At 39.1% G+C, this 17,765-nt stretch overlaps 1 pseudogene; it reads right to left on the bottom strand.

Annotated features, from left to right (window-relative positions):
- Nucleotides 1–6,289: 6,289 nt before the first annotated feature.
- LOC149235388 (putative thimet oligopeptidase pseudogene) lies at nt 6,290–8,103 on the bottom strand (annotated as a pseudogene).
- Between the last annotated feature and the right edge of the window lie 9,662 nt (nt 8,104–17,765).

The following is a 17,765-nucleotide window of genomic DNA, read 5'->3' as shown; positions in this document are numbered from 1 at the left end:
ATCGGGTAGCCATCGCCCAGCCACCCGTGGGGATGGCTATCCGATTCTCAGAATCGGATCGCCACCGCCCAACTTCCTGTGGGGGCGCGGCTCTAGGCAGTGGAGCTGCGTGGCGGTGGCTATCTGATTCTTGGAATCGGATAACCACCGCCCAGCCGCCCGTAGGGGGGGCTATCCGATTCTCAGAATCGGATAGCCACAACCCAACCCCCGTAGGGCCGCCCGTGGAGTGGCTATCCGATTCTAGAAATCAGATAGCCACCACCCAGCCGCTCATGGGGGTGGCTATCTGATTCTCGCAATAGGATAGCCACTGCCCCACCGCCTAAGGTTGTGCTCCCACGAGCAGCCACGCTGTTTGAGGGAAAAGTGTCTATTCAGAACGACCCTATCCCACTGAGTTGTGACAGTGACTCAGAAACAAACAGGGAAAACTTATTCTTGTATTCTCCTTTATGAACTATAAACGAAGATGAATAGGATGAACCAACCTGTGTCTTGCGCTAGTCCTTCGATCCAATCTCTCTTCTCTTTGACAGCTTCCAACTATCTGCTCCCTCACTTGCCCAGCGTCACCGAGTTCCTGCAAGTTCACAGAAGAAAGAAACTACACAAAGACATGGATTTATGTTCACAAAAATCTTAGGATCAGATTTAAGCTAAACATACAAATATAACACACATCAATGACATACAAGCATGTAGGAGAAACTCAAATAGTTTTATTGATAAAACAAGGAGATCCAGGAGGAGTTACAACCGATGATTCCTGATCCAGCATCAACCTCCCAGCATAGAATCCCTTCTTCACCTCCAACAAAGCAAAATCACCCAATACTCTGATGTCTATCACAAAACCAACAGCAATTCTCTGCAATGTACAAAATTCCAGCCTCTGGATCTCTTGGTGAGGGATCCATATATAGATGTTTGCAAAGAGGATGAGTCAGCTCATGGATTGATTAGTGGCTTCTCTCTGTCAGTTCTTGCTTCCACTTGGAGAATGAGAGCATCTTACTCATCACTGGTCGAATTCAGTGAGGCAAGTGTCATTGGAGAAGATTCTGGAAGCTTCTCTTGTCTTTCCACCTCGCGGAATGACTCTGCCACTTGTCATTTCCCGCTCAACGCACCCTGGTAGTGCATCCAAGTGCATTGCAACGCACCTAGCCAGTGTATTTGGGTGCTTTGCAACGCAGTTAGCTAGTGGAGCACTTGAAATGATCCTGATTTGACTAGTTTTGAGCAGTTTCTGGTGGAGAACTTCTGAGAGGAGCTGTACTTTGTTGACCTTGTTTCTTTAGGAGCTGGAACAACACTTTTAGGGACTTAGGATCCCTTGGTTTATGGAAATTTCATGCTTATATCTGTAAGGCACAAAAATGTCTATAACAGTTGCCCCCTAAAGTATGAGGCCGTTTATCGGGTGAAATGCTTTATTAGGAGGATCCGAAGTTCTTCTGATGCTGGGGAGGAGACCTGTAATAAGATACAATAAAATACATTATCTTCATATTGCTTTCATGATCTAGCTGAGGCGGGCATTCCCATGCTCAGCTTTATAAATTCATTTTCATGTACATAGGACAGACAATCGTCTGATGGTAGACTGATGATTCTGCTGAAGTCATCATCCTTTTGGTAGGATGATTATCTGTGCTGCAATGCTGTACATTTCAATGTCTTTATTTTTCCTAAATATATATCGCAGCCCGGATGGATGAAACTAGATCCGGGGTCTTCAATCTCGTCCGATCTTCACTCTAAGTACAAGTCGATCCATGTGAGAAATGTTTTGATGTCAAACATGGAAAGACATCGCTTGATTACCAGTCAATGATGTAAACTGTTAACAAGCGCGAGAGGAATCATCGATAATGATAATGACCCTCAAGGTACTGCAGTACAGTTCAGGTGGTGTGAATAAAGGACTTGGCGTCGAACACCACGCAAAATCTTTCGGTCGAAGGTCATTGATGTATACCTGTCGCCGGAAGTGAGAAACTTGCCATTGAGGCATGCAAGCTTCAAAGTACTGAAGGGGGTGTTCCTAGATCAACTCCTTGGATAATGAGCTGATGTCGACAAGAAGCGATCCGTCAAAGGAGGGCCTTAATGAATCCCACATCGATGACACGGAACGGAGCAAATGATTTTGATTGAGGTGAAAACGATCTGGTGATATATGGTTCAGGGTGACGGTCATGAAAGAATGAAGTATAATGTATGGTAGTGGATGGGACACGGGTGACTTCTCTGGATGACTTCTCTTGAACATGTCGGCGACACTTATGTGATGGATCGGTAGCATTTACCCCAGATGTGGATGGTATGGCGAGACCATGGTGATGTGACCAGTGAATGGAACAACCCAACCCGACTCTGGCACGGAGTGGAAGTGTCATGTTCAAGAGCGACTTGCTACCAATAAAGTTTCTTTGAGTTTCTTCCCAATTTTTCCCCAGTCATTGCCGACCAGTACCTCTTTATTTTTGTCAAGCTTGAGGAGGATAACATATGCTTGTTTTATAATTTGCCCTTCGGGCAAACCCATCGCTATGTTTTAACGAGCCTAGCGATAGTGAAACTCGTTCTCGTCTAAAGACAAGTTTGTCGCTATTAATTCTTTTTAACGAGTCTAACGACAAAGATAACTCGGTCCTTTTCATTTTTAGAGAGTCTGAAAAGGTACGTAAAGATAACTCCGGAATTCCTTTTTCGTCATCTAATCCCTTAAGTCCGAAAAAGTATAAAACAATACAGAAGGGATGAGTTTTCGATAGTTTTAACGAGCCGAACAAAACAAGCGCTCGATCTTTTTGTGCAATAATCCCTCAGGTCCAAAAAGATTAAAATCTAGAGGAGGGATAGCACTTCCCGTCGCTTTAACGAGCTGGAAGGCCAAAACTCGGCAATATTTTCATATTTTACGAGTCAGATGAAAAGATCTTAAAGAAGACTCGTCTTTTGAGGAACGAGTGATAAAATGGGTAGCAGCTGATTCCAGGTAAGGTTTGGAATTCTCCAATCACGGCAGTGTCACAAGGATGGCTAGTGAAATCACTCTTCGCAGCTGTTCCTCAAAATGGGTAAACAATCAGATGGAGGTGAATGATCGGCCAATGAAAAAGTGGAGGTGACGGTGCAAACACGACCAAGGTTTTAATGGCTGAAAATGCTTCATTCACGGTGGTTATTTACCGGAGGATAGTTCATTTTTTAACGAGCTTAAACACGGGTGGAAACATTTGCTCGATCTTATGTTTATTTTTTAACGAGCATGAACTATGTGCTAAAACTACTCGATTATCCAGTCATATGATAAGAATGTCTCATATAAAAATGGCAACTTTAAGATTTTTGCCCCACATCCTTCCTTTATGCAAGTTAGGTGACGACTAATCCTACGAGTTTAAAGGGTTAGCCTATGGGTTTAAAGGGAGGACCTAAAAATTTAAAAAATAAATAGTCGCCCTTCGCCTGCACTCCAAAAGGTTTGCATGCCCCTAGGTATAAAACAGAGTTTCAAAGTTACCCCTCAATTTGCAGACAAAACATTTGTTCTATCAGGAGAGGCCTACCTCTTACAGGTTACACAAAGATTTCTCTATTCGCGGTGCAAACAAAACACTTCTTCGACAATGTCTACCGAAATAAACAAAGGTAAGCGGCGCCGACACGCCAACCCACATAAATTTGACAAGAGAATCTTATTCTAGAATAACCCTCTTCCAGCATGGGCGGGGTACAAACTAGTCATATTCTCCCGCGGAAACCTACTCTATATCCGAAGTTTTCCTACCGAAGCAGGCCAGGACGCATGCCCCCTGGGTTTCAGTCATATCCCTCCGGATTACTCGTGCTCATCGGGAGGACGGACTGGGACTTGAGACATTTCTTGCGTGAAGAGACCATTTAGGGACGGTATATGACTATTTGCTATGCGTGATCTAGGAAATGAAAGCTGGTCCACGAGCTTGACCATTCTTCCTTCGTGCGGAAAACACATTACTCTAAAGAGTGAGGAGACGATGGCTCCCATGCAATAAATATAGTCTCGTCCAAGGAGTAGGTTATAATCCAAGGGTCCTTGAACGACCAAGACGTTCATGCGAACTGTCTTCCCTCTCAATGTTATGGGCACATCGGGAAGGATCCCTAAAGGTCGACTGGTTCCTTTATCAAAGCCTGTCAGATTTCTCATTTCAGGCAACAGCGATGGCGAACCAAGCGCTTTCCAAGCAATAGAGGAAAGGATACTCACAGAAGCCCCCTCATCAATGATGGTGCCAGCCATGACCATTCTATATATTTGAACAATAATTCGGAATGGTATGCTTGCTGGCAAACGAGGTCTGCCTAGTTGATTCCAGTCGAAGGATACAACTAGGTTGCTTGGAGGTGGGACTGAGTAGACGGCCGGGTATGGCTCTGACGAACTTCCTTCCTGCGGTAAAGGAATGGGTAGATTGCCCCCATGTTCGTCGGAGTCTGTGCTGATGAAGAGAATTTGGACGGTGTCATCCTTGTTCTCTTCAGTGACTGTATCATCCGAAGATAAAACCTCTGAAGGCCAGACCGGGTCAACTGCCACCTCGACCTTTTGACTTTCGTCTGGTGTTATCACAAAATCAAGCACTGAAGGCTGCTAATCAGTTAAACTCTGTGTAACTATTTCAAACCAAACTTTTGACTAAGGCTTAGCCTCCTTAGCCTGAGAGGGCTCTCTCAAAGGGTTATTGATTTTAAATATTGATGAGATGGCTAACTCTTGCAAAGTAAATTTAACATATAAATTGGCTGGACAGACCTTACAAAGATTTCCATTGGGCTCATGGAGTTAATCATCATTTCAGCAAACTATAAAACCACTCATTCATAGAAGTCAGGGCATGTAATGTTTAAACACTCAAGACACCTCTCAAATAAACCTCAACTTACAAATACACACAGGAAATCAGAGCAGCAGAGTGAATTCTGAGTGATTGTGTATCTATAAAGCTGTAAAACATAAAGGATAAAACAAAACCACATATATCTTGAGCATCTGAAACAATGTATGAATCCTGAGAAGAAAAAGCAGTCATTTGTATTACTGAAAACAAGTTCTTACATAAGCCAAAATGAACTCTGTTTCTCAAAAACATCCAACCCCCATTACATCAAAGTTTGATCTATATATAGAAATACACCCTTAACTAATTTGAGCTTCCTCCTCCAGCATGAGGGGAGCTCGATGACTGCTACTAATTACCCCTATCTACCATTTAACTAACTCATTAAATACATTAAGTGCTGAGCTGTAATTACAAAGAGTCCCAACTAAACTAAAACTCTAATTCTATCCTCCTCGTAACATGATTCTTTCTTGATCCTTGACACCTGTCTCCTTTGATTTTGGCCGAGATAGCTGAGAGAAGGATGCAATGAACAAGCTAGCTTTGGATACTGAATGCGCTGATGGTTCATTAATCATAAGGATAAAACCCCTGTTTTTCCGGTCCTTGTCTCCCACCATTCTTCAAAAATTAAGCAGCATGTTCCCAGCTCTTTAATACCCCAAAAATAACGAACATCACCATATTCCCAAATGTGTTGGAAGCTTTGTTGATTGAACAGGTGTATAAGCCAAAATTCTTCGTATGCATCTCCTTCCAAAACCCTAACAACCGGTAATAAAGTACCTTTATCAAAGCTTTAACTTAAGACAAAATATTTCACCTTTACAAAAAGGCACACTTGTCATTATCTGAATGGCTATGCTAGCCTCATGTGGTCTCCTTAATGTTCCTTAGGTATTTCCTTTGATAATTTTCTGATCCCTCCATCAAACTGTTTGTCTTCATCATAAAACAACACCTACAGCAGTTTCGTAGCGCGCTACGAAACTGCTGTGTAATTTCAAAAACACAGTCTTTGACTTTCCTCTGTTTGTATACCTTATCTTCAATTTCATTGCCTGAAAAAGGAGCACCATATTTGTCTTGTCTTTTAATATCTGAATCAGAAGTGACACAACTACCATTGCCAAAAACTTGTTCAAGTAAATTGAAAAAGTCCTTATCATGCTTGTTGAATTCTTGGATATCACTCTGCTCCTTTGCTCTCTTTCCGTCTTTTGCTGGAGATCTAATAGGTGAAAAACATGTGTTCAATAACATGTTGTGCCCTCTATTTTTAGAACAATCCTTTCCACCCTCTTTAGAAAAATTCTTTCAACTGTTCTAAAATATCCTTTGCCCTGGTTTCCTCCAGTGGATATCTTCGGAAAGCAGGCTCAAAACAACTTTTACAAAACCTGTGAAACCAAATTGTCAACACTGTAAGGGCTATCCTTTGGATAAAGATCTCGAAGAAGTGCCTTTGTATCCACCACTTCATTGGTATGAATAATCTGATCAAAAGGCATAAGACTATCTTTTGTTTAGTTTTCAGCCCAGAGAAAGATTTTCGTTTCTTCTTTAAAGCCCTGCAAACTTCATCTGGAACTGGTTTATGGATATCCTTATAGAATCCGCTCATCATTTGTAGGATTGCACTTTCATGACACAAATTTTCTAGCAGCTGGCTAGAAGGTTCAACAAAATCAGTTTCCACTCTAATCCCCGAAAATTTTGCTAATGATACATGGTTGCAAATATGATGTACCACATGGACAAAATGTTGAAAATATGTAACCACTTCTGCAAATCGCAGAACTGCAGGATTATCTGCCGTAGGCTTTGTGAAGTTTGCAATCAACGTAGCTACTGGTAACTGGCGAGTGCCATTTTGCATCAAGCAACCATCCTGAAGAAGGATAACACATGCATGGGAAAACTTTCCATTTCTAATATACACATCAAGGTAGAAGAAACCCAAAAGCTGATTACAAGATGAATCAAAAACTGAGTATAGTGACACATCAGGATGCCAAACTTCGATTGCTTGTACTGTCTCAAATTTTAGGCAAAAAAACTGTTCATAAATTTTCAGAATCCCTGATGTAACAGAATCCACTGGAAAATATTGTTTCACAGTCGCATAATCTATTTCAAACTCTAGTTCTTTTGCTTTGTGCATATAGTATTGTAAATCCTCCATTCCCAATACAGCTTCTCCTTCCTCCTCTCTCTTCAAATCCTTAAGTCTTTGCAGTTCCTTAGCAGCTGAATTTGATATATTCTCTGATATATCCACTAGAAACTCCATAACCTTAAAGGTGTTTTAGCCATCTGATTCTCTAGTGCATATTCTGCATAATTAGAATATCCCAGCAAGCGTGCCATCTTATGCCTTAATTGGATCAATTCTTCAAGGATCTTTGTATTCTCCGTCAAGCATCTTTAGTCTTTTGCTACTGCCACAGCTTTCCTAGTTGTTCCAACCTTGCAATGCTTTAGTATAGGATAAGTATGGGTTGGCTTATCATTCACCCGTAGCTTCCCATCCTCTGTTTCAATATCATGATGACAGGTATTGCATGCGGTTACAAATGCAGGTGCTGTAGGATTATGCAAGTGATAAAGAATCATCATGAAAGAATGCTTGGCACGTGGCAAAGTATCACATTGGTAGTGATTTCCTCGACAAAAGCTAAGAAAGGCCTGATGGGTATCAAAGAATTCACTCTCCAAAATTTCATCTTTATCCCTAGTATCTGCAGGAACATTTGTCACTTCAACAGAATTAAATAAATGCTTTTCCCTTACTGTTGACAGGATGCCACTCCCTTTCATCAAGCTTTTGTTGTACCTCGTAACAAATATCACATAATTGTCAACTCTTACATTGGCTGCAAGCCCAACGTTTGCCAGAAACAATGAAATGACAGTAATGAGAACATGCATATTGCAAATGAACCATAATAAAGTCTTTTTTCATTGGAGATATGGACTCCCCAAGTTTCTGCATTAATAAAGCATCCTTTGAGGCATTGCTTGCAAGCTCAGCTTGTGATGCAGCTTCTGATGCTCTTTTGGTTGCAGTTTTCTTAGTCTTTCCTTTCGCTTGTTGAAGTTGCATTATCATATCTTTTGCAGCGCCTGGCCAATAATCACCATCAAAAAATGACAAGCGAGCTGCAGTTACCTTAGCCTTGCATTCACCAGTGGACATAAACATGACAGCTGGGTAAGGTCTGCTATGGATTAGGACAAATCCCCGATTTCGTAGCGCGCTACGAAACCACCTAACATGTAGCGCTGCGAAACTGCTAAAAAGGATTTATGCACTGCAAAAACACTTTGTCCTTAAGCTAGTCTAAGCAATTTTGGCAACAGAATTTTCAGTGATAACATCTGGTATGGATTCAGTTGGTTTATCTTCAATGATAGACGCTTCAGCTGACCACTTGAGCGGGCCAGCTGGGTTCTCAACTAGTGACGGACTCGGCAAGAGTTTTTTATATCCAGGAGGAAGTCGTAACGGTGAAACCGGACGATCATCCAAAACTCTTTTAGCCTCATCTAAGAAGGGACAACGGTGGAGGGCATGGTCGCCTTCGCACAGTCTACAGGGAAATCTAGCTTTCCCTTTTTGTCCTGGGGCTTCACTTTCACTAGTTGACGGTGTACTTTCAACATGATCTCCAGAGGTTGATGACACCGGATTGTGCAAACGAGGAGACCAGTCCCTTGGTATCCGGGGGATGCAAGGACAATCTCTGTGAAAATGGTCTCCTTTACAAATGACACATGGCGATTTAGGCCTGGTCGGTGCTATGTGTGGATTTTCGTTAGACGATACTCGTTTTCCCACATTAGCCTTTGGCTCCTTCTTCTTCTTCTCTTTCTTCTTCTTCTCCTTCTTCTCCTTAGGAACTTGGTTTTTAGCTTTACCAGCCCCATCAAGTGAAGAGGAAGGAGGAGAGGAAGAATTGGAGGAAGTAGAAGGCTGATGGGTAACTCTGGACTCGTCTAATTGCTGATTCGACTGTTCAGGAATAGTGGTGTTCTGAACGACATTGGTTGAGAAGAGCCATACTGGCAAGCTGATTGTCAGTCCTGGAAGCGACAATGTGGCCATATGGGGCGCACCAACATCTCCCCAAGAGGAGAAGGGACTAGGATTTCCACCAAGGGGAACTCCTTGGTTGGTAGGCTCCATTTTCTCAACCTAAAGATCAACGCAGGAAAAGGGTATGAATATTCCGTTTAAAATAAATTTTAACACGCTTTGACACAACTTGTTTTTTCAGTTTTAAAGAGTCGAGAAAAAACAAAAGATGACTCTAGTCTCCTTCGATTTTTAATGAGCCTGAAGTGACAAGTGCTCAGATGGACCTTTTCCATTAAGGAGTCTGAAAAGGAATGAAAGGGACTGCTCTGGAGGTCTAGGTAGAGGGATTACCAAACCAATCGCAAAACCGCAGAATACTATTTAGGGTACGGCAGTCAATCTTCCCGAATGCTGTGTTCGGTGCATTGCGATCAGTAGGGCGGCCGACACGGCTTCCTATGGATAAAGGTTTTATGCCTATAGGGGTCTCCCAATATATACTCGATGGTACGTGGGAGCACAAGTCCGTACTGGCACTTATCGCCTCAAAGCGGAGGAATCACCCAACCATCAGTGAGGACAACAGTTACCAGGCTTTACGACGCCGGAATACGTCTCTAGCCTAGACCTCTAAATGTTGTGCGTTAAGTTACAAAGCGTTGTTAAGTTCATTGAATTTATTTTAGGTTGATCTTTCTTATGAAGTTTGCCTTTTGGGTTCACCATGAGATGTATATATAATTCCTAAAATGCAGTCTAAAGATGATAAGCAAGCTTTTGTCTCTTTTCAGCAATGAAAATCCTAGCTACAAGGGGAAAAGAAAGACACAATCTTTTCTCAAAGAGCAAAGAGCACACTGTAAATGCACTTGTCCCAAATCAAACCATACAGAGTGTCAATATGCAAATGCACATGTGCATGTATTTGTTTTTCACTTTCTTAATATTGATGCCTAAAAAGAAAGTCGTTGTACAAATTTGAATTCGCTTTCAAGTGAAAAACGCAAACAAGCTTCTTTTCGAAATCAAAAGGTAGAAACGATTACGACACTTTGTGATTTTGAAGTAAACACTTGTTTCGACACTAGAAATTCACAAATTCAAGCCAAAGGCAACAGTAAAAGCGTAGTCGACTGTCAACAGCAAATAAACTTTCTCCTAAGATCAAAATCGACACTTACGACAGATCTAAATCTAAGGATGACAGTATGACTAGTTTACTTTTGCAATGGGAAACTGTAAATGATGTAACAAACACACAAAAAAAAATACAGTTTCTTTTATACAACCAAGGCGGAATTAAGGCAAAGAAAAGGGGATTTTAAACAGACAAACACACTGATCACAGGCTGCAAAAATCAGAGGCAAAACTGGAAAAAGTGAGCAAAGAACCTCAGCTAGGCAGGGCTAGGCTGATCAACGCACCTGCTACACAGAGAAACTGAATTGCAACGCAGGTAGCCCTCTCGGGAACTGTGCTGAAATGCAGAGTCTCTTCACAGAGCCCGCGTTGAAGCAGCAACGAGAATTGTTTCTGGGTTCTGTGTCACGGTTTGCAGTTTAATCTATGGTTTTTGGCCGGGTAAAAGCAATCAATTGTGTACAATCAGAGGGTTGATTTACAAGAGGTTTAAGAGCTATCACAAAGGGTAATTAGATCATTTGTGAATCAACTGTTCAGATCATAAACAGATCCAGTGAATGGACTAGAGTAGCAGATGTCTACTTTGCATTTGTAAATGGCAAATGCAGTTTGATTCGCTACTCCTAAGTTTATGAGATGAACAACAATAGAAACACAAACAAACTAACTAGACACGATCCCCAGCGGAGTCGCCATTTTGTTTGAGGGAAAAGTGTCTATTCAAAACGACCCTATCCCACTGAGTTGTGACAGTGACTCAGAAACAAACAGGGAAAACTTATTCTTGTATTCTCCTTTATGAACTATAAACGAAGATGAATAGGATGAACCAACCTGTGTCTTGCGCTAGTCCTTCGATCCAATCTCTCTTCTCTTTGACAGCTTCCAACTATCTGCTCCTTCACTTGCCCAGCGTCACCGAGTTCCTGCAAGTTCACAGAAGAAAGAAACTACACAAAGACATGGATTTATGTTCACAAAAAGCTTAGGATCATATTTAAGCTAAACATACAAATATAACACGCATCAATGACATACAAGCATGTAGGAGAAACTCAAATAGTTTTATTGATAAAACAAGGAGATCCAGGAGGAGTTACAACCGATGATTCCTGATCCAGCATCAACCTGCCAGCATAGAATCCCTTCTTCACCTCCAACAAAGCAAAATCACCCAATACTCTGATGTCTATCACAAAACCAACAGCAATTCTCTGCAATGTACAAAATTCCAACCTCTGGATCTCTTGGTGAGGGATCCATATATAGATGTTTGCAAAGAGGATGAGTCAGCTCATGGATTGATCAGTGGCTTCTCTCTGTCAGTTCTTGCTTCCACTTGGAGACTGAGGGCCTCTTACTCATCACTGGTTGAATTCAGTGAGGCAAGTGTCATTGGAGAAGATTCTGGAAGCTTCTCTTGTCTTTCCACCTCGCGGAATGACTCTGCCACTTGTCATTTCCCGCTCAACGCACCCTGGTAGTGCATCCAAGTGCGTTGCAACGCACCTAGCCAGTGTATTTGGGTGCTTTGCAACGCAGTTAGCTAGTGGAGCACTTGAAATGATCCTGATTTGACTAGTTTTGAGCAGTTTCTGGTAGAGAACTTCTGAGAGGAGCTGTACTTTGTTGACCTTGTTTCTTTAGGAGCTGGAACAACACTTTTAGGGACTTAGGATCCCTTGGTTTATGGACATTTCATGCTTATATCTGTAAGGCACAAAAATGTCTATAACACACGCGGTGGCCGATAAAATTGTTTTAAAAAAAAAATGTTAAATATGTTAATTGCATTTAAAAACAAAAACAAATAAATAAATATTTTTTTAAACTTTATATATATTTGTAAAATATATTTAACTTCTTTTTTTTTTTTTTTTTTTAAATCGAAATTTTAAATCAATCTCAAATCCAAATTTTAAATTTTAAATTTTTGTTTTTATTTTATTAATATAAAATATGAAATGTTTTTCTTTTTTAAATCAAAAATATATTGTTTTTCTTAATTTTAAATGCAGTTGTCTATAATGCGACTTTTTGGAAGCATTTTCAGTGGGTTTTTCCGGTCAAAATCCGGCAGCAATTTATTGGAATCGCAAGTTTGATAGCTAGTTTCTGCACAATCAAAGCGTCCCAGGGGTTTTTCAGGGTGCTGAATCCAAATATGCAGTTAAAAAACCATTTTAAATAATACAAATCAAGATTTAACCTCAATTTTTTCTGCCAGATTCCGTCATCGAAATCTCCAAAAAGTCGCATTATAGACAACTCCATTTTAAATGATATTTGAATTTATTTTTTTTAATTTGAAAATATGTATATTTTTTAAAATTTTAATTGTTTTTTGGGTTTTTTTTAATTTCAGCATATTTTTGTTTCTACGGTTTTTTTTAAATGTTTTTAATCTTAATTTTAGTAGTTTTTTAATTTTTTTGTTTTTTGGGTTAATTTTCTATTTTTTTTAATCTAGTTTGTTTTCTATTTTTTCTTTTTTTTAGTTTTTGTTAATGTTTTTTAAAAATTTCATATTTTTACTTACTTAATTTTATAGTTTTTTTTTTTAATTTTGTTTTGTTTTCTTTTTTTTTCCAAATTTTTTTATGGTTTATGAGATTAAAAAATAAAAATTGTTATTTTTTTATGATTGATATTTTTTTATGTTTTGTTTTTAATATATGTTTTTATTTACGTTTTGCTATGTTTTTAACTCTTTTTTTTGTTTTTTTTTCATTTTTTTATTTTTGTGTTTATGTTTAATTTTATGTTTTCATTATTCTTTTGAAATTTTAATGTTTTTCAGAGTCATGATAAAATCTTTTACACCATTATTTTAAAATGTTGAAAATTTACCCTACAAAAAAAAGGTGTTATTCCAGCATCAACACTTTTCGTTTTGAGGGTTTTTTTGCACATAAAAAATCGGTTTTTATGGCATTTTTTTTAAATGTTGAAAATTGGCCCTAAAAAAAAACTCATCGTTCCAGTATCAACACTTTTCATTTTCAGGGTGTTTTTTGCACAATTTTTGCACAAAACATTTGTTTTCACTACCATTTTTAAAACATGTTCAAAATTGACCCTAAAAAAAATCATTGTTCCAGTATACACACTTTTCATTTTTAGCATTGTTTTTCATGTTTTTTCGGGTTTTTTTGGCCATAGTTCCCAATTTGATTTTATAGTTCCCGTTTCAAAGTTTACATTGTTATAAGTTGTGTCTCTTCATATGGTTGAACAACTATATACTGGCAATTGTGCTCCACATTTCGGCAACCAATTCGATTTATGTGAAAGCAAGAAGAAGAAAATCAGCAAAGTCAAATGAGAGAGAGAGCAAAGTCAAAGGATAAAGAAAGGTTTTTTCTCTGCCTTCATATGTCCACACATGCGATATTTTCTGTAGTATTTCAAAGTTGGTACAGGCCAAAATTGTAGGGTCCAAATTTTCCAAAAGAGGCTGAAATTTTAGAAATTGACCAGAATTCAGAGATCTGACCAACATTGACTTTTGTTGACTATGATTTGTTGAAGATGGCTTGAAGGAGAGCTAACTTGGGTCTATGTAGCAATCTTGGTCTTGTTCTTAGGTCTTAGATGTCTCACTTTGATTTGATTTTATAAGAAGAGAATTTTTCTAGGTTTTCCCCCTTATGGGGTTTATGTTTTGGCTTGGAGCCTAAATCTTGTGTTATTTGTCTCTTGTGATCTTCATGTTATGCACTTTTGGTAATTTCTTGATGAAGAAGAAGAACTAAAATTTTAATAAATTCAACAAACATTCACAAGTAATTACCATGACAGAGAAATCAACCTTAATCTACAAGTCTACTCATTTCTCAACAACGCTATGTGCACTTCTTCAATTAATTCGTCAAGGCAAATGGTCTTTACATCCATCTAATGTATCCTTTAACAGAAACCATAGGGATAAAAATTCTAACATAAGTGTATCTGACAACTAGAGAAAATGTATTGACATAGTTTGCTCCCTCTTTTTGGGATAATCTTCACAGGCCTTGTTTTGTACTTACGTTTCCATTTTTTGCATGCTAGATCTTGTAGATCCACTTGGAAGTCACCATTGACTTCTCTTCAACATAGTGACATCCTTCAAACTTATTGGCTTGTCTGCTCCCTCTAAACTAGGAGCTTGTATGGTCATCTAGCATGGTTCTAGATATCAATACAATCCCTCGAACACAAATCGCTCTAGGAGAATCCTCTTATCACAAGATTTTCTTTGTTCTCCCTAATGGTTCCACTTGCTGCCAAAGTCTTGAAAGCCTTCACAATGTACCTGCAAACCTCATTAGGAAGCCATGGAATAAATATTATAACCAAGCAAAGATACAAAGGTAGGAGATTGACCAGAAATAAAGTAGTAACAATTAAGGAAGAAATATATGAAGTACTTATCTTTGAGGATTGAAGGGAAATTGTTAGCTCCCTCTTGATCCTTACTTTCTTGCAAAATCCATCTGCAAGCTCATCATTTACATCCTCATCATCGGAAATTAATGCAATTTGCATGTGTTTCCTTCTTTACATGAGCTAGGGTTTCTTAATTCAACTAAATCATCAACTTTCAATACTTTGGGGACTAGCTCAAGGGTTTTGTCCACAAACCCTAGGGCTTTCTTAATTATAGCTTTAGAGATTTTCTAGGGTTTACAAACCATAAAACTACCATCTCTTCCAAGAGGGAGGTCATTCTTTAGCTCAAGTGTTATGGTTCTTCTCATGTTTTATGTGAGAGACACCTTCAACTCCCCCTGACTCTGCCATATACTAATATGCTCTAACAGCCGCTAGAATAAAGCAGTGGCATCCTTATTATAAAATCAAGGTATTTGTAGTTTAATGTTGATTCTCCTTACTTGATAATTACTTGTGATATTAGTTGGAATTTTATTATTTTTTTTTACTTCTTCATCAAGCAATTATCAAAAACATGAAGATTACAAAAGACAAAGAACATAAGATATAGGCTCCATGTCAGGGAAAAACTTCAGAACTAGGGAAAATCGAAGCAATCCTCTTCTTATAGAATCAGATCAAAATGAGACCTCCAAGACCTAAAAACCAAGTCCAAGACCTCCTCAATCCCCAAGTCAGCCCTCCAAACAATCTCTTCCAAACAAGTCAAAGTCTTCCAAAGTCAACGAAGGCCAAACTTTGCCAAATTTGCCTATGTCAAAATCTCAGTCCTTGACTATCTTGTAGAGGACTCTTTCTTCTTTCTAATGAGCCCTCACTTGCCTCCTAACTCCGAGTATTCTAAGATAAATTAATTTTTTAAGTTAATATATCCTATTTTTTAAAGCTCGCTGAACTACACTCATTCTGTCATGTCAACCTCCCTTCGTAAGACATGTCCATTCATCTTAACGTCAAACTAGTATTAATATGAGTTCGGACACCTCATTTTAGCACTCAGTTTTGGTGAAGAGCATCTAAAAAGCACATAATAGTGAGGAGAGGAGGACTTAAGAGTTGTTTCTTTGGGTTATTCCTTCTCAAAGTCAGACAACAAATAATTTTGGCAGCCATATGTGGTAATAAAGACCTCATACCTACAGTAACCTCTCCAGATCTGTGTGGCTCAGAATTGCAGAACCGTGGAGGATTGTTTAAGAGGCAAGAGGCCTAGTATAAGGCCCTCCCTTCTAGCCATAGAAGCAGCACTACGTGAAGCAGTTTGAACTATGCAAAAATTCGGATTACAATCCTGTGGAAAAAATTGCAAATTGTTTTTGTGGAGATTTTGGAGTTGTTGTACGATGGTGCGGCTACAGGAAAGAAGGCCATGCTGCTACAGCCTATTAGGACTATGGAAATTGGCCTTGGGACTGAAATCCTTGTGGGCTATCTTTGAAGATTTTCTTGAAGACGCCTTGAAGGATTCTTTGAAGTGTTGTGGAGACTTAAGTTAAATATATTTGGGACAGTCATCTTAAGCATACTTGAAGACTAATCTATGGTGAAACTGAAGTTGAAGAAGGAAGTCCTAAAGCAACCTCTTGAAGAAAACTGAAGCAATTTGATCTTAGAGAGTATCTTGGGACAATTTATTATAGACACCTTATTGGGACAGTTCTCAAAGGATTTGGTGTGCAGACCTATTAGGAAGCAGCTTTTGAAGCCTTACTTGAGACAAACTTGTATCTGGACTTGTTGATTATAGAAGACACCTTGTTGAAGCAGTCTTATGGGAGAGAATATTTGAAGTCTTGTAGAACTAATATTGAAAAATCAAATAGTGAAGAATCTTGGAAAACATCTTGGAGTACCTTGAAGACATATTGAATATTTGTGGAGATCATTGGAGACCGTGATGTCATCATGATGTGACTTGGATAATTTGGTTGGGTATGATGAAGAGCAGTGGTGATACCTTCTAAGAGATCAAAGTTTTCATTGATGATGTAATGTGGAGACTAAAGTAAAGACTAAGCGAAGATTGACAAGGCTTGTTGAAGAAGACATTGGGAGTTATGAAGTATAACCAAACACATCCTGATGTAGTAAAGCTAAGGGTTGGAACACAAGAGGTTGGAGCCTCGAAAAGACAAGGTTGGTGCCTTGTAGGATAGGGTTGGATCCCTAGAGGATCGGAGTCCTCAAGAAACTAAGTCGGAGCCTGAACCAGATATAGGGTTGGAGCCCTTAAGGTTGGTGCCTCAAAATTGACAAGGTTGGAGCCTTGGAAGTGCAAGTTGGTGCTTGGAAAACACTGGTTGGAGCCTGGGAGATTAACGATTGATGTCTTCACCTAGGGTTGGAGCCCTACATATATTGTACTTGATTTATTAAAGAAATTAATAAAATCATTTATTCTTATTATTCATTTTGTGTTCTAAATATAAGTGATCTAACTAGTAAAAGTAACAATTGAAAAGAAATATTGATTCACCCTCCTCTCAGTATTTCCAATAATTGGTATCAGATCCAGTAACTTCACTCAAAGCCTAGCAGCTTGAAAGTTGATCCTTAGAACACAAATGGAAAAGCCAAGGAAGAAAGCCTCCAATCCTCCTAAATATGTCTCTTCCTCAACCTTGAAAATTGAAGACAATCAAATTGAGAAAGTTCCAGTGTTAAATGGAAACTTTGATGTATGGAAGGTAAGAATGAGAAATTTCTTAATGGCTCAAGGCGTGTCATTACTGATCACATGATGAATGGAGAATCTAAGGGGTACAATGCAGAAGCGATGAAGGAAATCTTGAATGGGCTACCAAATTCTATAAAGGTCAATTTGGAAAAATGTTCGTCAGAAAAGGGTATATGGGACAAACTTCATGACCCTCACTCAAAAGGAGAATTCACCATGACCACTAGTCAAGAAGATGATGGAAAGCAAGAAGGAAATCCAGAACCAATCAAGGAAGCTTAAAATAAGAATGATGACATCAAGGCCAAAGAAGACCTAGAAGAATAAGAAGGAAAAGAATACTTTAAAGAAGATCTCCTGACTAAACTTATAGCTGCCATGGAAGAGATTAACAATTTGAAAAAGGAAAATGAGGAACTTAAGAAGAAAGCGCAAGATGGTGACCAGGACAAGACAAGGAAGGAAGTTGACCTTTTCAATCTTCAAGAGAGAGATGAGCAACTCACCAAGATTAAGGAGGAATTTCAT

This window comes from Pinus tabuliformis, chromosome 8 (genome assembly GCF_031772625.1).
Source record: "Pinus tabuliformis cultivar Carrire ecotype Pingquan chromosome 8, CPIR1, whole genome shotgun sequence".
NCBI classification, from domain to species: domain Eukaryota; kingdom Viridiplantae; phylum Streptophyta; class Pinopsida; order Pinales; family Pinaceae; genus Pinus; species Pinus tabuliformis.
The sequence above is the reverse complement of the archived record's forward strand: the minus strand, read 5'-3'. Positions and strand labels throughout refer to the sequence as shown.